Below are 23,871 nucleotides of genomic sequence, written 5' to 3' on the forward strand. Positions count from 1 at the left end.
CATCAGCTTACACAATTCACAGCACTCACCATAGCACATACCCTCCCTACTGTCCATCACCAGGCATCACATCCCTCCCACCTCCCTCCCCTCCATCAATCCTCACGTTGTTTCCTGAGATTAAGAGCCTCTTATGGTTTGTCTCCTTCTGGTTTCAGATTTTTTCATTTTTCCCTCCCCTCCCCTATGATCCTCTGTTTTGTTTCTCAAATTCCTTATATCATAACTTACTGATTTTTTAAAAAGATTTATTTATTTGAGAGAGAGAGCGCACGCGTAAGTGGGGGGGAGGGGCAGAGAGAAGGAGGGAGAGAAGTAAACTCCTCAAAGAGGGGGGAGCCAGCCATGGGGCTCATCTCACAACCTTGAGATCATCACCTGAGCTAAAATCAAGACTTGATTGCTTAACCATCTGAGCCACCAGGGACCCCTTCGTTGATTTTTAATGTTGGAAATCACATTGTTTATTGTTTGACATTTAAAAAAAATATTATTTCTAATTAGCACTGCCATGATAAGCTTCCTTGTTTTGTGGAGCAGTTTTAGTGTTCGTATTATCTTAAAACAACAGGTGAAGGATCTTGCCAGTTAGTCAAAAGAAATAGAAACTAATATGAGATTAGCTTAGAAACTTTAAGAAAATCAAATATATATGTGTGTGTATATACATATATCCCTAAATTTATAAATATTACATTTATTTATAATCCTAAAAAATGCTTCAATGTTAATAGCATTTTAATTCCACTAAAATATTTTTCATGATTTCCTATATGAAAATAAAACAAATAAAACATCTAAAGCATTTATTTACCTTGAGAGATAAAGGACTAGTTTCCCCACAATATTTGGTAACAAACCCTTAAGAAATGAGAACTTGTCATTTATTATTCATGCCTTATTTGTCCATTCAAAATACACTTTTAGATCCTGAACTAAGTATTTGTTGTTGGTTCTTCCAGAGCCACAACCCACATTTATAAGCTCAGCTTCCTGGCTCATGATGCTGACCTGTATGGACTATCCCCTTGCTCTGTTTCTGTTGGGCTGTCAGTCAGTGCCCTGGCAGAAGATACCAAGGAGAAAGCACAGTGTTTCTACCCAGCACCACTTGAGGTTGTTTCTTTGTGGTTCTGTTCTCCACTGATTTATCTAGCTCCACTCAAAGCACGCTTCCTTGTGGGACTTTCTCTACATTATTCCCTTGGGCCTCAGAGCAGTGAAAGCTTATTTGTCACACAGACACATGACTCTTTGTAAAAAGTCTTTTGTAAATACATTCTGCCCAAATGATCCCAACTCTGGGTGCCCCATCTGTTTCCTGCTGTGGTCAGCCTGAAACTATTGTCTACCACCCACCAGGTGTGGCTCTTGTTAATGTCAAGATAGTCTTCTTTTATTTGTTTCTTCTTTTACTCATTATGTATTTATTATTTATTTATTCATCCATTCTCTTGCTTATTGTAATTTGAAGTGGAACAGAGACCTCTCAATTTTTCTTTCTTTCTTTTTTTTTTTTTAAGATTATTTATTTATTTATTTGACAGAGAGAGAGATAGATCACAAGTAGGCAGAGAGGCAGGCAGAGAGAGAGAGAAGCAGGCTCCCCGCCGAGCAGAGAGCCTGATATGGGGCTGGATCCCAGGACCCTGAGATCATGACCTTAGCCGAAGGCAGAGGCTTAACCCACTGAGCCACCCAGGCACCCCCCTCTCAATTTTTCTTGCATCTTTAAGTAAAATTAGTTCTAAAGTTCTCGCCTCTGTCCTTTTCCTGCACCAATGATACCAAACATTCAGAATCCCAATCTATAAAAGCAAAACTACACGAAGACCCGAGGAGTTGTGAATTTAAAATGTAAGATGTTTTGTTAGTATTCTCCTTTCCGTGTGAGGACAGAACATGTGTTTTGTGTATAAACTCAGTGGTGAAATGCAGAATGTCTTCCCTCATTAAACACTGTTCAGATGTTTTTGACTAGAAGTGTATTCTTGAAATGTATTCATTATAATATTAATTTTCTAGTAATCAAATAACATGAATTACCAATGGGGATTGTTAAAAAATTTTTGTCTTTGTGTATGTGGTTCATAATACAACAATGCAAAAAACATCATTCTTTAAGAATAGTAAAAGACACTATGGTTCCATCTCATTCTTTCTTACAGATTTTTAAAAATTTATTTATTTGACAGTGAGAGAGAGAGATCACAAGTAGGCAGAGAGGCAGGTAGAGAGAGAGGGGGAAGCAGGCTCCCTGCTGAGCAGAGAGCCCCATCTGAGCTTTGATCCCAGGACCCTGAGATCATGACCTGAGCTGATGGCAGAGGCTTAACCCACTGACCCACCCGTGGGGCCCCTCATTATTTTTTAAAGTATGGTTATATAATATTTTTAAGGCAATTACAGGATACTTTTTGGATTAAGAAACATTAAAAGCATTTAAACATAAATAACTTTAAAGTATTTAAAACATTTGATATAAAAATTCAGTTTTTCTATATTCGAAAATTCTCTTATTTATTTGATTTTTTTAAAATAAGTTTTAAGATAACATATTGATTCTAATTCTTGAAACAGACAAGTCCTTTCACAGTATAGGAGATGCTATAGCACAAATGGTTGTGCCGTTTAATTGCAGTTTTGTCTGAAAATAGTATCTTACAAGACGTTTATCTTCCCTGAAGGAATTGTACTGGGGCCTGCTTTGCTCAAAATGTTGCCTTTGTTATTCAGGGGCTCTTAATAGGCTTTTCCCCTGTCTCTGGATACAGTTGTCAAATATATGGAAATAATCAATCAATCAACTTCTTTCTCTTTCTCTCTCTCTCTCTCTCACAGACACACACAAACACAGACACCCCCCCCACACACACACAGACAATATGTTTCAAATGTAGGCCCGAAATATATTCTGGAAATTTCAGGAGAATGAGTAAAATTATGGTTAAGGAGAATGAGAATGATGAAAACCGAACACAAATACAATAATAGATAGATGTTTTATAAAAGCCATTGGAGCAAATAAAATCAAGATTATTTTTCTTCCAAAAATCTGTTACACAAATAAAAAACCTTCACTGCAAATATTTAACTTAACATTTTTCACTTATCCTTATGTCCTTCAAGCATTTAGTAAATATTCAAGTAGCCTTATGTTAAGTCATCATTGTCCATAAAGTTTATTTGAATTTAAGTAAATTCTGCCATGCCAGACACTATCTTTTACTCATCTCTCTATCCTCAGAGTGGAGCAAATATTAGCTATTTTGTTAAAAGTGTCTATAATTAACTGTTGACACATACTATACAACAAGGATAACATTCTTAATCAAGGAGTAAGCAGGCATTCTAAAAGTAAGAAATTCGAGAGCAGCCCAATACCGCCAGTTTGGAGAATCCGATGTCACATGTGATGAAGGTACACAAAGCTGCTGAATTCATCACCCATGCACCCCCCCGGGGAATTTAATGACGTGTTCAAGGATGTCTGGCTGCTACTTAATAACAACAGTCTCCTCAAGGAAGGGGCAGTACAGTCATTTGCCCAGTTCATACCTGGAAAGATAGAAGGGTATGAAGATCAGGTCTTAATTACAGAACACAGTGATCTGGGTAATAGCAGATTTTTAGATCCAAGAATCAATATTTCCCTTAATTGTGATCACTTAGAGAAAGAAGCAAGTGACAGCCAGCCAGCCAGAGGACATGGGTGGGATACAGAGAATCCTGTCAATGTGTTTCCAAGGTCTAGGTGGAAGATCATTATTCCAATGACTTTTGTACTTTTTATGCCAATAATGGAGATCGCAAAAGAACATTGTCGCATATATCAGAAGCCACTAGTTTCAGCCTAAAAGCTGCAGGAGTGGTCATTGGAGATAAGAACCACCACACCACCTACAGTCCAGGTTGTTGGAATACTCAACATTCAGGTTTACTGGTGTGAAGATGGCAATGTTCAGTTGATTAGTCATGAAGAGGCACAGCATTCAGTAACTGTTTCAAATGAAGCCCAAACTGCCAAGGACTTTATTAAAAACATAGAACGTGCAGAAAATGAGTATCAGACAGCAATTAGTGACAACTATCACACAATGTCAGATACCACATTCAATGCTTTGTGCCAGCCATTGCCAGTTACCTGCACCAAAACTGACTGAAACAAGATTGGCAAAAAAATGCAGAATGCTTAAAGGCTGAATGTAAGGATTCTTCGGTATGTAGGAAGGAAGGATTCAATATGTGGTCATGTGATAGTGATTTATTTATAAACGAGAGTGATATTTTGTTCGGGCCTTAGTTAAAGGTTTTCTAGCCCTCATGGAATATTATTGAACATATAGCAACATCTTGATTCTCTTGTGTTATTTGCTTTGCAATTTTCTATTTTTACTGTATCTACTTGTGTTTGTTTTGTTGTTGTTCTTTTGTTTGTTTGTTTTGTTTGTTTTAATTCTGTCACATTTAGTGATGAAGAGAACGATGTGCCCTGGAGTCATTTTCCTGTCTAGATAATTTTCCTAGCCATGAAGTCCTGTTATTAATATAGACAGGTAATATGCTCAGTATTTTTCTCCCCCTGTCCTTCAAAGTACTTCTAGTACTTCTGTGATTCTTGCTGATCCACCAACAACTAAAAAGGCTATGCCATAAACTAGCTGAATGGAAGACACATTCGTCCTTCTCCCTCCAACTACTTTGATCAGCAATTATAACATCTCATAACTGGGGGCACCTTGGTGACTCAGTGGTTTAGACTCCAACTCTTGATTTCAGCTCAGGTCATGATCTCAGGGCTGTGAGTTGGAGCCTTGTGTCAGGCTCCGTGCTGGGCAGTGTGGAGCCTGCTTAACATTTTCTTTCCCTCTCCCTTTGCCCCTCTCCTTAAGCATGTGCCCTCACTCTTTTTCTTTCACTCTCTCTCTCTCTCAAAAAAAAAAAAAAAAAAAAAAAAAAAGTAAACATGTCATAGCTATTGTTTCCAAAAGTTTGAAATGGGGCTTTTCAGGTCCCTTTGCGAGGGCAAAGGAAGTTGTCTGGAAATTCTGCTATAGCCACCTTCTCTGGGGAAGTTGTATTTTAACCCAGAGTCTTCTACCACGGTTCCTGCACATGTGAATGTGATTTCTTCTCTTCCCTCGTTGTCTCCCTCCCATCTAGTAGCATTATAGTTGTAGACATCGGTCTGCATTTTTAGATGATTTTTACCCATTAATTATTATTTTTTTATTACTAATGGACTACTGATGTATTAGGAATGCAGTAGACTATAAATTTTGAAAAACACAGATGTTGAAGGAATAATAGGTATCTTGTGCTTTAATACTTTGTGGTGGGATTGTACTATAAGCAATGGATCAAAACAACTATGTAAATCTCAAACAAAACCTAAAGATGAACCAAAGTGAAAAGGATACATTCCACGCAGTATCTTTCTACTATAACCTGTTATTTGAGGGAATATTGGTGATATGTTCAAAATAGGATGTGCAACTTGTTCCAAATTACTCTTCTTCAGTCCTGCCTGCCAAGAACTCAAACGTAACTGTGATGGACCAACTCTTCTCAGGTATATTGGCAGGTATATGTGTGATCTCAGAATACACGGGTGACATAGATATGATATGACAACTGCTAATGGTGCATCCATTTATATTGTTTATACTTCTATGACCAGGCCTTAAGGGAAGGTCATGTTTTCAAAAAATGGGTAGTGTCTTCCTACTTATCTGTGGATACATGTCAAAAAAGAAGGGGGTTTGTCTTTCAGTTTAATTTTGGCTCAGTAATACAGTCAAGCATGTTTGTTTCCAAGTGACCCACTGAGCTGTAGAAGCATTTTTGTTTATTTCAAATAAAATATACTTGCTTTAAAAATAAAAGTAAGAAATGCATTTAATAAGTCACACTTACATAGAACAAACAATGGAGAACATTTCTTTCAAATATTTCTGATGTGCTTCCATTTTCGTTGACCTTGATTTTTCCTAAAACAATTTCTCCCTAGTCAAATCACTTATCGAGGATAGATTTAAATTACATGTCAAAAACTCTTTATTCCTCAAATCACTTTTGGTTCAAAGGATGTAAAGGCAGTTACATTTTGAACAAGTTCATTGTTGTATTACATTTTCCTTTCACTGGGGAAGAAATCAGTAGGAAGAAAGGCAGCTGTAATTGAAAGAATGGAACACATGAGGCTTACATTGAGTTCATAAAGTCATCAACAAAAAGAGACAAGAAGAACAAGGTTCTTATCTCTTAGTTCAATTCAGAAGACAACTTTGTCTGGAAATAGTTAAATGATTTGGACTTAGTTTTTTGTGATATTTAAACTTAATGTTACTGAAGAATCACATCTAAACAAAAATTCTTGTGCATTCTCTCCATGCTCTTTAAGAGTGATTCTGCTCCCAGGCTAGTTTACTCAAATCTAACGAGTTTATTGTATCTGCCAGAATGCAGAGCTGATACCAGAAGATGAAAAACTTTTCTCTTCAGTAACCATTTAAGAAACACTGGCCAAATTAGAAAGGTATTTTGGAAATTAGTTCCTTTTCAAACAAGAAAAAAAAATCTATTCTATACTGCAAGGAATTTTTGGTATTTTCTTCTAACTAGAAAGGTTTTTATAAGCTAAATGTCCTCAAAAAGTAATAAGGACATGCTGCAATCCAGCCAAGGTTTAAACACTATCTCTTTCATTCAATGCTTGTGTAACCATCTATATATTCATTAACATTTTAGACATTGGAAGGAGGAAATAGTTATTACACTGTTGGATTATTCATCAATATGAGTGAATCCATTAGTAGTTTTCAAAAAATGTGACTTCTGTTATCATCAGTAACTCAGTATTGTGTGCATAAGCCTTTTATAAATTGTACAAATAAATTAACCACTACCAATGCCTCACATTTATGTCATATGGTATATTTCACACAAAGCTCCCTATTTAAAAAGGTGATTTTTTTAGAAGGTCAGACATATAAGATATGCATTTTCAATTTATTTTATGGGGTGTTGTGTGTTTGCAAAGCAATGTAGTTAGGCGAGAAAACTTTATTCTTTGTTTTCAGTGTACCTTCTGCTTTGTGATTTCTGATCTTTATACTCACCTCGTGCTTTTCACTCAATATGAAATCACCCTCTGCTGGGTGATTGTTGACCAGTCTCTACCTAAATGCACCTTTGCTGTTGAGAGGTCAGGCAAGACAGGGACTTAAAAATCTCCATTGGATTAGCAAAATGTATTCCATGGTGATTTCTATATGAACAGGTATGGAGACCCACAAAAGCAGGATTAAAGTTTCTTAAAAGTGCATGAGGAAAAATATTAAAATTTTTATCAAAAAAAATATTCTATCTTCAACAAGCAAGGGGGAATAAAAACAGAGGATGGAGGCTGTTTTAAATTAAAAGGGACGTAAGAGACATAGTATATATAAATATGAACATTGATTCTGTTTCAAATAAGCTACAAAAAGTCTTTTTTTTGAGATAAGGGGGGAAATTTGAAAATGAACATATTAGATGATGCCAAATAGTTAATTTCATATTGTGAGGTATAGAAAGGACACTGTGGTCATGCAAGGAAAGATTCATAGTTTTATAAGATGATTAAAAAATGTATAGGTAGGGATGCCTGGGTGGCTCAGTTATGTATCTGTCTTTAGCTTAGGTCGTGATCCCAGGGTCCTGAGATCCAATACCACATCAGGCTCCTTGCTCAACAGGGAACCTGCTTCTCCCTCTGCCTGAAGCTCTCCCTGCTTGTGCTCTCCATTTCTCTCTTCCTGGAAAATAAATTAATAAAATCTTTAATATATATATATGATGAAAAGTGATATAAAGTCAAGAATTTTCTTTAACATACCTCCGTATTGTGAATAGATGAAGCAATGTTGTAAAATCTTTATAACAATTGAATCTAAGTAAATACTCCATAAAAATTATATTTAATCTTTTATATAATCTCTTAAAATAAAATTTGATTTAAAAACATTTAAAAGAAGTACTCTTAACCTATGTTTCCAGCGTAAGGCTGGAATATATACATGGCCATCCTCCTGGTGAAAAGTATTAAAAACACCATATAAATTTTTTTAAAATAAATAAACAAAAGTAAACCAACTTTGTAATTGCATTAAGAAGTTAGCAAGAAAATAAAGAGTCCCAAGACCAAAAACTAATTTAAAAGCAAGAAAGAAGAGAGGTAAACATCATTTCACTAGAACAAGCTACTTGCCCTGAGGACATTGTAAAATGAAACCTAAGGAAATTGAACTTTATTTCTTATGTATTTCTGGGACTGGCTCTAGGTAGTAAGCCTTTTGTAGAACTTCTAAATAGGTTTGGGACTTCAAATGACTATAACTTCAAGGTAAGCGTGCACTAAATATCAGGTCACTTCCTCTCACCCCATGCTAGATCCAAAAACATTTTTTTTTTTCCAAAACGAAGAGCTAGATGGGTGAAAAACCTTTCCCTGAGAATTAATAATGATGACTTAGCTTTAACAGTTCTTCATACTGAATTCAGATAATCTGGTTGATGGAAAAAATAATAAATTCAAAGTAAATACAAGATATTTGAAGGAAGTCTGCATGCTCAAAGAATTTGCATGAATAGAGTTCCATGGAAAATAAGCTCACAGTTAAAAATCTGAAAACATACAGGGAAATAAGACATTGGGGTATGTATAATTTTAATTACAGAGCAAAGCATTATTTTACCCACCAATTAAAAAAAAAAAAAGAAAAGATAGTTGATTTACAGGTCCAGTCAATTCTACCATCTTCCTGTTTTCCTAAGAAAGCTATCTGAATCCATATATATCTCATATATATGTCATATATGAGATATATATATGAGATATATATATATCATATATGAGATATATATACATATATCACATATATCATATATATGATATATATATGTCAACATATATCATATATATGTTGGTTCAATTTTCCATCCTAGATAGAATTTTCTGAGCTTGATCTTTGAACTGTAGACAGACTCAGACAGATACTGTGCCATACTCTTGGTAGTAGCCATAAAAATGCAAAATCCTAATCTGACCTTATTAGTAGAATAGTTTATTTTTGTGGAAATAACCAAGAATTTATATCTAATTGAAGAGGAATAAAATATTTATGTTCAAACTATATAGGCCTTATTTTATAATCTAAAATGAGGGTTTTCTTTCCATTTTTATATACCAATTTTTCTTTGAAAAATACCTATGATTGGTTTGTTTGATAGACTTTTTCTTTTGTTTTCTGTTCAGAATTGAGATCTTTGATAACAGAGCTTAAGGATTTTGTTTTCGGGTATCTCATCTATAATGGGCTGAAACCCTTACTGAAAAGTCTCTATTTTGAAGTTATTTTTATCTGTTAATACAATAGGTACAGTTCAAAGATTAATCTCCAGAGTTTTTCTTATGTTTTTAAATGTGTCTTCTTATATAAACTGTAAAGCAGAACACTTCAGTTCAAGAGAAGACTTCTTTTTATCCTTTTAGGGTGTTTCCTTAATCAATTGTAACATGAAGTCTTGGTGACAAGTTTAAAAGGACGTAAAAGTATCAAACTTATTTCCCATGCTATTTTAGGTTTGCTGTTAAACATAGGTTTAGGGTTACATCAATAAAACATGCATTTATTATTTCTCTATTCTTTTTAAAATAAGCATTTCATGGGAAAAGCATAAAATATTTTAGTTGTCTGCACCACTAAGTGATTATGGTTTTATATAAGTGGTAATTAGAATACTGATGTATTGTTTGACTATCAAATTGAAATAAATTCTTGTTGAGAGGTCAGAATTCAACTGTAATAAGGCTGTCATATAGACAATGGTCAGGGGAAGTGATTTGAGTTATAAATTGGTTTGCTTGACCATAACCAAGTTTTAAGATTTAGAGGCAAAGTGAAGTCATATTACTTAGAAGATAACAAAACAGCTTGCCAGTTAATAAGATTTGTGCCTATTAGTCCACAAAGTCCAATAAACCTATCTCTATTACTTGGTCTTCAATCTCTTTAGGTAGAATTAACTTTTTCCACTAACTTGGATGTCAGAAGAAACACTCCTGAGGGATTTTACCTTGATTGATGGGGAAATTTTTTTCATTATAACTTTGGTTATAACACAAGAGGATGAGATAATAAAATTACTGGCAGTTACTGTTAGTGAAGTCCACATGGATGGAATCCAGAAAAAAGACAAAAAACTTCTATTGGTGTGAATTATATTTTCTAATTCATAGATCTTCAAATTAGAGTTAGTGTATTAGATTGGTCCCCTGACTTAGTCCAATTTTTCCTGACTCTTAAGTAAGTAGGGATTTTTTTCTCTAAGATTATCCCTCTCAAGGGATGACTTTTCTTTTACTGGTAGGACATCTGTTTGTTTTTTTAGAACCCTGTCTTCTACCCTGTCCATTAATTATCCTCAAATATTTCAATTCTATAGTATCCCTAGTCTCCTTCCTTGGTATTTTTTCTTCAGTCTTTAGTGTGTATTACCAGTTACTGTATTCTGTCCGGTTCACATTTCAGACCAGCAGTAAACAGACCAAAAAAAAAAAAAAAGTTATGTGTGTTTGTATATATAAGAATATTATATATGCATATATATTCATATATATTCCCTAATGTCACTATAAGACATTAAAACTATATATAACTAAAACTATAAATATAAGAAAATAAAATCTTTTAAGTATTCAAGATTGATTTCCTCTTGGCAGGTTTTCCATAAGAGATATTTCTATTACTTCATCTGCTTTGAGCTGCAACACCAAAAGTTATTCCCCATCTGTTATCTAATCTTTTTTCAACTTTAGGCCCTAATGAGGGAAGGACATGATACATAATTGTTATGTGTTAGAGTAGGAAAAAAAATCAGACATAATAATCTGATTAATATAATATGCTCCTTTACTGCAGCTTTCAAAGTGTTATTGGACTAATCAGAAATGCAAAATTGTATTGGAAAATTAGCATATAAGATTTTTTAAACTTATCAAAACTTTCAAAACTCATTAAAATGCTGAGCCATTTTTAGCAAACACTATGACATTATTTCCATAATATATATACCTTAATGGGGAAAAATTCATCTAATAGTAATTCTGATTTAATTTTTATAGTTGTTACCATTATAATAAGATCAGAATCATTTTTTCTTTTCCTACCCAGAACTTCTTGCTAAAATGTAGACTGTCAAATATTAATGGAATTATTTTTCATCAGCGTTCCTATTCTATCCGCTCTAATCCTCTTCTTTTTTACATTGCATAACTCGAAATAGTTACATGATCTAACATAGCATTCAAAACATATAAATGATAAACAGCAAGTTGGAAAATCCTCCTCCAGAAATCAACTTCCACATAGACATAATTATTTAAGATGCTGAATGGTGTTAAACACATTTTCATATTGAACAGTAACAAACCAAGTGATCAGAGATAAAAAATAATTGTATTCAACAGACACAAACATTTAAGTGACATTCATTATTACTGGATCATTCAAAAGTCTCTCATACCCCATTGGACATTCTAATGACAGGGGAATTGTGCTTAAATTCTTCAAGACAAAGATACCATTCTCCACATGCTTTTATCCAGTGAATATTAGTATGTATGTTAGATTTAGTCTCATTTGAGTTTCTATAGTCATGTTTTTCCACATCCTCCATCCCAAAGTTGTTTTATTGCTCATTTTAAGTGGGTTATATTGAAATCAATATATTTTATGACCCCCGTGATGAAAATAGAAGAAAATGTAAAGTAGGCCTAATGAACTTTATTTTTTATTGTGTTATGTTAGTCACCATAAAATACATCATTAGTTTTTGATGTAGTGTTGCAAGTTTCATTGTTTACGTATAACACCCAGAGCTCCATGCAATATGTGCCCTCCTTAATACCCACCACCAGGCTCAACCATCCCTCCCCACTAAAATGCTCAGTTTGTTTCTCAGAGTCCACAGTCTCTCATGGTTCATTCCCTCCCACCTTCACTTTTCCTTTCCTTCTCCTAATGTCCTCCATGTTTTTCTTTATGTTCCACAAGTAAGTGAAACCATATGGTAATTTACTTTCTCTGCTTGACTTATTTCACTCAGCATAATCTCCTCCAGTCTCATCCATGTTGATACAAATATTGGGTATTCATCCTTTCTGATGACTGAGTAATATTCCATTGTATATATGGACCACATCTTTAGCCATTCATCTGTTGAAGGGCATCTCTGCTCTTTCCACAGTTTGGTGTTGTGGACATTGCTTCTATGAACATTGGGATACTTATGGCCCTTCTTTTCACTACATCTGTATCTTTGAGGGAAATACCCAATAGTCAATTGCAGGGTCATAGGGAAGCTCTATTTTTAAATTTTTGAGTAAACTCCACACTGTTTTCCAAACTGGCTGTACCAACTTGCATTCCCACCAACATTGTAAGAGGGTTCCCCTTTCTTCACAACCTCTCCAACATTTGTTTTTTCTTGCCTTGTTAATTTTTGCCATTCTAACTGGTGTAAGGTGATCTCTCAGTGTGGTTTTGATTTGAATTTCCCTGATGGCTAATGATGATGAAATTTTTTCATGTGTCTGTAATCATTTTTATGTCTTCATTGTACAAGTATCTGTTCATTTCTTCTGCCCATTTTTGGACTTGATTATCTGTTTTTTTTGGGTGTTGAGTTTGAGAAGTTCTTTATAGATTTGAATATCAGCCCTTTGTCTGTAGTGTCATTTGCAAATATCTTCTCCCATTCCATGGGTTACCTCTTTGTTTTGTTGACTGTTTCCTTTACTGTGCTTTTTATCTTGATGAAGTCCCAAAAGTCCATTTTCACTTTTGTTTTCCTTGCCTTTAGAGATGTGTCTTGAAAGAAGTTGCTGTGACTGATGTCAAAGAGGTACTTGCCTATGTTTTTCTCTAGGATTTTGATGGATTCCTGTCTCACATTGAGGTCTTTCATCCATTTTGAGTTTATCTTTGTATATGGTGTAAGAGAATGGTCTATTTTTATTCTTCTGTACATAGCCGTCCAATATTCTCAGCACCATTTATTGAAGAGACTGTCTTTTTCCACTGGATATTTTTTCCTACTTTGTCGAAGATTATTTGACCATAGAGTTGAGGGTCTATATCTGGGCTCTCTACTCTGTTCCATTTGTCTATGTGTCTGTTTTTGTGCTAGTACCATGCTGTCTTGTCATCTAATGAACTTTGAAGGAAAAAAAAATAAAACCTTTAACCAAAAAACAAAATCTAAGCTTAATACATTTATGTCAGCTTAGCATAAAGTTATCTCTAGAAGATAAATGGAAAATAAGTACTGGATCCCTTGCATAATTTTTACTATAGAAACATAACACATTTTGTACAAATGTAGAAGAAAATTAGCATTCAAGTTATCATTTTAGTTATTTAGAATTTTACACAAATAAATGGAGGCAGAGGTACAGTTGGACAATCTTAAATAACATTCAAATAATATAAATAATAAACAGGGAGTAAGGAAAATTTTCCTTATGGAATCATCTCTTCCTGGGACTAAGATTATTAAGGAATGATAGCTTTTAAACAAAACCTGAAGAACATGAAGTTGCTAGTGAAGTAGATACCTCTAAGTAGTGGAATCAGCAAATGCAGTATCTGTGAGTTGTTTCTAGAAGAACAAGGAGAACTTGATGACTAGATGGAATGGAACAAAAGGTACAGGCAGTAAATCAGGCCGGAGTCGAGGTGTTAATGGGGCCACAGAGGGGAAGGACTTGGAAAGCACAGTAAGGATTTTTGCTTTTAATATGAGTGAGAAAGGAAATTAATGTGGCATTTTTGGAAAGGTGTAACATGTTTGGACTTAATTTTAACAGGATTATTCTTGAAGAAGAAATTAGAAGAGGGCAAAAACTGAATCAGGAAGAGCTTTTTTGGAGGGTGTTACATTAATCAAAGAGAAGGGTATAGGGGCTTAAAGAGGGTGATGTAAATAGAAGTAGTTAGAAGTGATAAATTACAAATATATTTTCAAAGTAGAGCCAGCAAAATTCTCAAGTGGATTAAATGATACTCAAGTTTTGTTTTGTTTTGTCTCCAAAGGAAATTGGAAAGGAGGGATGTTTGTGTACAGATTGTCAGGTTCTCAAACAAAAAGAAAGAGGCAATGTTAAATTTTGATATTGATCCCACAGGTGCCAATGATAAAAGTGAATCTAATATGATTACTTTATTTTTAAATATGTTGGTACTAAGATGTTGACGATTATTACAATGAAGAAAAAGCAGGACAGCTCTTGAATGGTATGGAAGGAAAACAATTTACATAAGAGGATAAGGACTTGACATCAATGTTAGCAAATATGTTGGAACATATATTCAATAGTAGATATTCTTCTAGGCATCAGAAATTATAGCAGTTGACCACAGAGAGAAAAATAACTCTTTGCAATGTCAACAGTTCTAACAACAATGACTGTCATTTACAGAAGACGATAAAATGATAGTAAAGGTTCTCTATTCTTGTATGTCTCAGGTTAAGAGTATGTGTGTGTGCTTAAAATATCATATGGTACCTACCCATGAAACTAATAATATACTATAGGTTAACTAACTTGAATTTAAATTAAAAACAAAACAAAGCAAAACAAACAAAGAAAAAACCGTTTCTTTTATTTAGATATGTAGAGCTCCACTCTACATGTTAGATGAGATGCTTCCCAATTCATAAATCATTTAACAAAGACAATTAGGGGCACCTGGATGGCTCAGTGGGTTAAAGTCTCTGCCTTCAGCTCCAGTCATGATCCCAGGGTCCTGGGATTGAGCCCCACACTGGGCTCTCTGCTCAGCACAGAGCCTGCTTCCCCCTCTCTTTCTTTGCCTGCCTCTCTGCCTACTTGTGATCTCTGTCTGTCAAATAAATAAATAAAATCTTTAAAAAAAGACAATTCAATCTTCTAATTAAAAAATCATATGGTATATTATATGAAAGTAAGTGTTGAATTGTGCTTCTCCCCCCCCAAAAAATTCATATATATTAAAGCCCTAATCTCCAATGTGACCATATTTAAAAATAGGGCCTTTATGTTGGTAAATAAAATTCAAAGAAATCGTAAGATGTAACCCTAATCTGAAAGTATTGATGTCCTTATAAGAAGAGGAAGAGACATCAGAAATCTCTTTCTGCACATGCACAAAGGAAATGTGAGAATATAGAGAAAAGGCAGGTATTTAAAAAATATTTTATTTACTTATTTATTTGAGAGGAAGAGAGAAAGCATGAGAAGGGGGAGGGACAGAGGAAGAAGCAGGCTCCCTGCTAAGCAAAGAGCTGGACTCAGCTTCATCTCAGACCCAACCTAGGCCCCTGGGATCATGACCTGAGCCCAAGGTAAAGGATTAACTGCCTAACTGATTGAGCCACCCATGTGTTCCCCCCCAAAAGGCAGTTTTGCAAGTCAGGAAGAAATGTCTCACCAGAAACCAACCCTGCAAGCTTCTTGATCTTGGACTTCCAACTTTCAGAATTGTGGGAAAATAAAGTGATGTCTAAGTCATACAGTCTGGTATTCTGTTATAGCAGCCTGACAAGACAACTCTACAGCCTCAGCATTCTCCATTACACTATCACTGGTGTATTTTCTTTTGCTTCTGTGTGATGTGTGTCAGTCAGAGTTTGATGCACATAAGAGAAAATAAACTGGTAAGTTTAGTGAATATGAAGTTAATACAAGGATATAGGTACTGAATGCCTGCATCCTGATTTCCTGATGCCAAGTGATATGAAGCATTTTTTCATGTATCTGTTGGCCATTTGTATGCCTTCCTTGAAGAAATGTCTGCTCAGGTCTTCTGCTCATTTCTTGAATCCAATATTTTTATTTTGGGGGGGGGTGTTGAGTTTGAAGAGTTCTTTATGGATCTTGGATACTAGTCCTTTATCTGCTGTATCATTTACAAATATTTTCTCCCATTCCATAGGTTGCTTTTAGTTTTATTAACTGTTTCCTTTGCTGTGCAGATTTTTATCTTGAATAATTCTCAATAGTTCGTTGTTGTTTTTGTTTCCCTTGCCTTTGGAAATGTGTCTAGCAAGAAGTTGGTTGCTAAGGCCAAAGAGACTGCTGCCTGTGTTCTCCTCTAGGATTTTGATGGATTCCTGTCTCACATTGAGGTCTTTCATCCATTTTGAGTTTAATCTTTGTGTATGGTGAAATTAAAAGGTCAAGGCTTCATTCTTCAACCCATTTGTGATTGTCCAGTTTCCCAACACCATTCCTGGAGAGACTGCTCATTTTCCATTGGATATTCTTTCCTGTTTTGTCAAATTTTAGTTGACCAAAGAGTTGAGGATCCATTTTTGAGTTCTCTGTTCTGTTCCATTGATCTGTATCTGTTTTTGTGCCAGTACCAAACTGTCTTGATGATTAGCTTTGTAACAGAGCTTAAAGTCCAGAATTGTGATGCCACCAGCTTTGCTTTTCTTTTTCAACATTCTTCTGGCCATTCAGGTTATTTTCTGGTTCCAGGTCTGTGGAAAATGTTGATGGTATTTTGATAGGGATTGCATTGAATGTGTAGATTGTTCTGGGCAGCATTATGTTTTAATAGTATTTATTCTTCCAATCCATGAGCATAAAATATTTTCAACTTATTTGTATCTTCCTCAATTTCTTTCATAAGTGTTCTGTAGTTTTTAGAGTGCAGATACTTTACCTCTTTGGTCAGGTTTATTCCTAGGTGTCTTATGGTTTTGGGTGCAGTTGTAACTGGGATTGATTCCTTAATTTATTTTTTCAGTCTCATTGTTAGTGTGTAGAAAAGCAACTGATTTCTGTGCATTAATTTTATATCCTGTCACTTTACTGAATTCCTGTATGAGTTCTAGCAATTTTGGGGTGGAGTCTTTGGGTTTTCCATATAAAGTATCATGTCATGTGCAAAGAGTGGGAGTTTGAATTCTTTGCCAATTTGAATGCCTTTTATTTCTTTTTGTTGTCTGATTGCTATTTCTAGGACATCTAGTACTATGTTGTTTTTTTTTCTTTTATTTATTTATTTATTTATTTATTTATTTATTTATTTATTTTCAGCGTAACAGTATTCATTGTTATTGCACCACACCCAGTGCTCCATGCAATACGTGCCCTCTCTAATACCCACCACCTGGTTCCCCAACCTTCCATCCCCCGCCCCTTCAAAACCCTCAGGTGGTTTTTCAGAGTCCAATAGTCTCTCAGGGTTCATCTCCCCTTCCAATTTCCCTCAACTCCCTTGTCCTCTCCATCTGCCCATGTCCTCCATGTTCTTTGTTATGCTCCACAAATAAGTGAAATCATATGATACTTGACTCTCTCTGCTTGACTTATTTCACTCAGCATAATCTCTTCTAGTCCCGTCCATGTTGCTACAAAAGTTGGGTATTCATCCTTTCTGATGGAGGCATAATACTCCATCGTGTATATGGACCACATCTTCCTTATCCATTCATCCATTGAAGGGCATCTTGGTTCTTTCAACAGTTTGGCAACCGTGGCCATTGCTGCTATAAACATTGGGGTACAGATGGCTCTTCTTTTCACTACATCTGTATCTTTGGGATAAATACCCAGCAGTGCAATTGCAGGGTCATAGGATAGCTCTATTTTTTTTTTTTTTTTTTTTTTTTTTTTTTAGGATAGCTCTATTTTTAATTTCTTGAGGAAGGTCCACACTGTTCTCCAAAGTGGCTACACCAACTTGCATTCCCACCAACAGTGTAAGAGGGTTCCCCTTTCTCCACAACCTCTCCAACACACGTTGTTTCCTGTGTTGCTAATTTTGGCCATTCTAACTGGTGTAAGGTGGTATCTCAATGTGGTTTTAATTTGAATCTCCCTGATGGCTAGTGATGATGACTATTTTTTCATGTGTCTGATAGCCATTTGTATGTCTTCGTTGGAGAAGTGTCTGTTCATATCTTCTGCCCATTTTTTGATATGATTATCTGTTTTGTGTGTGTTGAGTTTGAGGAGTTCTTTATAGATCCTGGATATCAACCTTTTGTCTGTACTGTCATTTGCAAATATCTTCTCCCATTCCGTGGGTTGCCTTCTGTTTTGTTGACCGTTTCCTTTGCTGTGCAGAAGCTTTTGATCTTGATGAAGTCCCAAAAGTTCATTTTCGCTTTTGTTTCCTTTGCCTTTGGAGACATATCTTGAAAGAAGTTGCTGTGGCTGATATCGAAGAGGTTACTGCCTATGTTCTCCTCTAGGATTCTGATGGATTCCTGTCTCACATTGCAGTCTTTTATCCATTTTGAGTTTATCTTTGTGTACGGTGTACAAGAATGGTCGAGTTTCATTCTTCTACATATCGCTGTCCAGTTTTCCCAGCACCATTTATTGAAGAGACTGTCTTTTTTCCATTGTATTTTTTTTCCTGTTTTGTCGAAGATTTGACCATAGAGTTGAGGGTCCATATCTGGGCTCTCCATTCTGTTCCACTGGTCTATGTGTATATTTTTATGCCAGTACCATACTGTCTTGGTGATCACAGCTTTGTAGTAAAGCTTGAAATCAGGTAACATAATGCTGCCAGTTTTGTTTTTGTTTTTCAACATTTCCTTAGCAATTCGGGGTCTCTTCTGATTCCATACAAATTTTAGGATTATTTGATCCAGCTCTTTGAATAATACTGGTGGAATTTTGATCAGAATGGCATTAAAAGTATAGATTGCTCTAGGCAGTATAGACACTTTAACAATGTTTATTCTTCTGATCCAAGAGCATGGAAAGGTCTTCCATCTTTTTGTGTCTTCTTCAATTTCTTTCATGAGTGTTCTGTAGTTCCTCGAATACAGATCCTTTACCTCTTTGGTTAGGTTTATTCCCAGGTATCTTATGGTTCTTCGTGCTATAGTAAATGGAATCGATTCTCTAATTTCCCTTTCCGTATTTTCATTGTTAGTGTATAAGAAAGCAACTGATTTCTGTACATTGACTTTGTATCCTGCCACGTTACTGAATTGCTGTATGAGTTCTAGTAGTTTGGGGGTTGAATAATAGTGGTGAGGGTGGGTAACCCTGTCATGTTCTTGACCTTATGGGCAAAACTCTCGGTTTTTACCCATTGAAAATGATACTCACTGTGGGCCTTTTATAGATGGCTTTTATGATATAGAGCTAAGTTCTCTCTATGGCTACATACACTGTGGAGAGCTTTAATCAAGAAAGGATGCTCTATTTTGTCAAATGTTTTGTCTACATCAATTGAGAGGATTGTATGGGTCTTGTTCTTTATTTTATTAATGCAATGTATCACAGTGATTGATTTTCAGTTGTTGAACCTTGCATCCCAGGAATAAATCCCACTTGGTCCTGGTGAATAATCCTTGTAAAGTACTGTTAGATCCTATTGGCTAATATCTTGGTGAGAATTTTGCCATCCATGTTCATCAGGGATATTGGTCTCTAATTCTCCTTTTTGATCAGATCTTTGTCTGGTTTTGGGATCAAGGTAATGCTGGCCTCATAGAATGAGATTGGAAGTTTTCCTTCCATTTCTATTTTTTGAAACAGCATCAGAAGAATAGGTATTAGTTCTTTAAGTGTTTGGTAGAATTTCCCTAGGAAACCATCTGACCCTGGTTTCTGTAAGATTCTTAGTAGGAATCTGGAGGCCTAGATTTAAAACACTCTTTAAACTAGGTTCTAACTCCGAGGTCACACAAATTATCCTGATGACCCTAAATCATCCAGAACCTGAGTTATAAGGAGGTCATCTAAACTCCAGGTTCAAGAAGGTTTGACAATGAAGCTTATGGATTTCTAGCCTTTGTAGTCCATGAGGGTATATTTGGAAGGTGAAATAGATTTTGGTGTGCCATTCTACAACACCTATCTACTAATTAGGAAAGCAAAGTATTAATTATGAAACACAAAATCACTCTAGATTACTAGTTAGTTTTATGATAGAATTTTTGCTAGATGACCAAAGGCAAGGTGATGTTTGGATAACAGAACAAATTGCAGACAGGCTTGTTTGTAGTAATGCTCCTTATTTTTGTATTAAATACTCTCATGAGATAAGCACCAGATAGGTTAGGATACTGCATTGTCTGAGGATAGTTGGAGGCTTCATATCACTGCTTTGGTTCCAACTGTTTAATATAAGAAAGTTATTCTTATTAAAATCTGTTAAAGCCTAAGGGAAATTGCTGAATTAAATATATCAAAATGAATAAATCACCACCTTGGGTAGCATTTCAATTGATCTTTAAGAAAGTGTTGCAACTCTTCAACAACCTTTGTGATATTTTTAAAATAAATAATATGAATTAACATGCCCTTTTGTATATATGAAAATAAGACTACTCCAAACTTAATAGATGTTCTAATTTTGTTATCTTTTTTTCCCTCTGTTGAATGGATTTTTTTCAGGGTATTTTTCTTTGAATCTTAGATAGCAGGCAGACTATGGATGGAATCCAGAGTTCTTCGGATTGTATAAAATTGTATACATTATTTAGTGTAAGTTGAATTTCTAGGAAGAAGACCATAATATTTGTCAGATCATATTTTAACCTCTGTAACCCCAAAGACTTAAAAATCACTGACCTATACAAATCTATTAAAATATTTCACCTCTTATTTGCAGTAAATGAGTCATGTTTGTGCAACTATTGACTCTATTGGAGTCAGTTAAGAGGAAACAACTTTTCTCTGAGCAAAATTAATTAGCCTGTGGGGTACTACGACTGTATGATCATGACCTCATAAATGACATTCTCCAACTGAGTTAACTGAGACATAGTGGTGATCTCAGTTCAGTACTAATCTCTTTAGAGCTATCTTGTATTTATTAGGTGCATTTTTACCTTTAATTTAATTTACATGAAAATTTCACTAGAGAATTTTTTTTTTCCTTCAGAAACTAAGAATTAGTCCTCACTGAGGTGATAACTTCTTATCTTCTTCTAACAAGCTTTTTATTTTTTCTGGGAATTGAGATTGGGCAATAGATTATAAGGATTAACCAGCTGAGAATGCAATACTCATTCTGCAGCCATAAGAGAGAAAGTTAATCTTTAGGTCTACAAGGAAAGTGCTTCAGAATTCAATACAATTTACTTTATTTCTGATATTAGACTTGTAAACCAATGTACAACATAATAAAGAGAATTATGAAGTTCAAGAAATACTGAAATTGGGAATAGACTGTACTAAAGCAATTTATCTTTTCATAGTGTCTTAATTTGCTTTAGAGCAAATCTATAAAGTTCCTCATTTACTCAAAAGGGTCCTCAACATTAAGATTTGATTCTAATTTCTTATTTAACTTCTAGTTCCACATGCAGTATAACATTTCTTGAATAATTTTTAAGAGTAAATACACTTTAATTACTAGTCTGAATATGTCTCCTAGAGTCAATGACTATTAATAAATTTTCTCATTGCTGACATTTATAAGATATTTCTATTTACTGATATTGAACTCATATGATAACACATTTCTGCTGATGATTCTCCTTATTCCATTTCCTTTACTATTTTATAGATCTTAATGACTTAAAATATTATGTTTTCATTCAGATATTCATAAATGATTGAAAATATGAAGAATATTTTAAATCTTTTTGAGAAGAACCTGTTGACCTTGAAGACAGAATGGGGTCATTAAAAAACAAAAACCTACATCTAAGAAAGTAAAATTTATGAAATCACACCCTGACCAGAACTAAAAGCACAATGGAATAAAAATTTCAGGGGACCTTCTAACTTTAGTTGATGTGCTTCTTTCAAAGTACAGTACTACAAACTTTGAAGCATGCATTTTGATCATCAGTATTACAAGATTTGAGTTGGATGTTTTCTTAGATATGCATCATGTATCTCTCTACTATAGCTCTTATCAATGGTCATTCAGTCTTTATATAAATATTTTTAATATGCATGCAACCATATAAAACAAATATAAAACTTAAAGAATTATAAGGAAAAAGCAAAGATAATTACCCTTGCAACCACTACCTGATCAAGAAATAAAACTATGACAGACATCTCTAAATCTATGCCATGTGCTCCATCCTAATGACAGCCCCTCTGTTCTCTAAATGCAAACAGTGCTTTGACTATAACCACTTTCTTATGTTTCTTTATGACCATCCTAATTTATTAGCGTTTAAATGTATCTCTATTTTTTAAAGAAGCCAGCTTCAATGTTTTTTGTCTCTGACCTTGGAAGTCTCTTTCTTATAATCTCAAAATACACCTTTCCATTACTACTAAGATTTGTCCCAATATCTGGAAATACATGGTTATACTATTCTTTTCCATATAACACAGTTTCAAGTAACTGAGAAGATATCACAATATTCCAATAATCTTCTTCAAGTTAAATGTAAACTTAAACCCAGTTCTTAAACTAGAGTCCCCAAACCATTTTCATGAAAATCACCATTGAACTGTTTTAAAATATCTGTTCATACACCTTGTTCCAAATCTGCTCAATAAAAAACTCTAAGAATATAATCATCAACCAATTTTAACCAGCCTGCCAGGTCACTGTATATTTACTTCTAGAACATCATGTGTGGGCTACTCTGAATTCTAATAAAGATAGTAGAGATGAACATGAAATCAATTGAGGGACTTAATTGTCTTCTTTTTATCCTAAGGTTCTTTTCTCTAATAATGTTTTCTCTTCTTCCTTCCTCTATTCCTTGATTTCCACAGTGGTTACCTAGACAACTTATGTCCTGCTTTTCATTCTCATTTGTGAACATTATTTTACTTGGAATAGGAGTGACTAAGAACTGATGCAGTATCAGCAACACCACAGGTCATATAACTTGGGAGTACCTCTGCCCTCCCCACCCAATATCTCTCTACAGAGACAGTCAAGTGAGGAGAAGAGGTAAAACCAATAGAGTAATACTATCAAACAAGCCAAGTATTATTAGTGTTTCAAAAAGAAGAACTGCAATTTCAAATGCTGCTGAAAATCTAATAACATAAAAAATATATGAAAGTCTGTTGGCTTTATTGACATGGACAATATATATACACTCACCAAGAGCTGAATTCATACACTGATGAGGGAGGTAACCACTCATGAGTGAGCACATGAAGGCATTTTGAAAAATTTTAGTTTAAACAAGTATCTTTAAAATTTGTCTGTGAAAGTGGAGGTAGATGATATTATTGCTAAATGGAGAATAGATATACTAGGAATTTTTTTTACCGTTTTTGCTATTATTTTTACTGCATTTACACTAAGTATTTAATCCTGTTGAGGTTTTGATAGGTGATATCATGTAGCAAATAATCTCTAGAAGGTATGAGAAGGAGTAGTTGATTGTGTAAGGGTCTTTGTAGAAGTACGTGGTGGGAAAACTACATTTTCTTCATTGAAGCTGAAATAAACTAAGAGAAAATGAATAAAAATTTAGATACATATTCATTTGGAACAACAAAAGCAATATTTACACATGATGTTCTATTTTCTGTTGGGTAGAAAATGAAAATGTTAGCTTGTAAAAGGATAGTTAAAGGAAATGTACAGATACTGAGCAGGTTGAAAAAGTTTTGTAATTGTTATAGCAATGGATAAAACTTTCATACTTTATTTGGAACAGAGTTGAAATTCGTAAATTTTTAGTAGCACTAATCTGCCTTTTTGTATGATTGCTTTTCCAGCTTTACCATAGAGATAATGGTTAAGTGGATTGTTTGAATGGATTGAATAAATCACAAAATGATGAGGTTTACAGTTTGAATGGATTGAATAAATCACAAAATGATGAGAAACAATAATATATTAGGCCAGGAAATTTATGCATAAAATTACTATT

The 23,871-nt window shown here is 34.6% G+C and overlaps 1 protein-coding gene and 1 pseudogene across 3 annotated transcripts in view; both read left to right on the forward strand.

Moving 5' to 3' along the window:
- The window catches only part of CDH18 (cadherin 18), a 718,124-nt gene that overhangs the window by 60,009 nt on the left and 634,244 nt on the right, over window positions 1-23,871 (forward strand). The window lies entirely within an intron of this gene.
- Window positions 3,404-4,163, forward strand: LOC123939311 (annotated as a pseudogene).

Source organism: Meles meles, chromosome 3 (genome assembly GCF_922984935.1).
Source record: "Meles meles chromosome 3, mMelMel3.1 paternal haplotype, whole genome shotgun sequence".
In the NCBI taxonomy this organism is placed as follows: Eukaryota; Metazoa; Chordata; class Mammalia; order Carnivora; family Mustelidae; genus Meles; species Meles meles.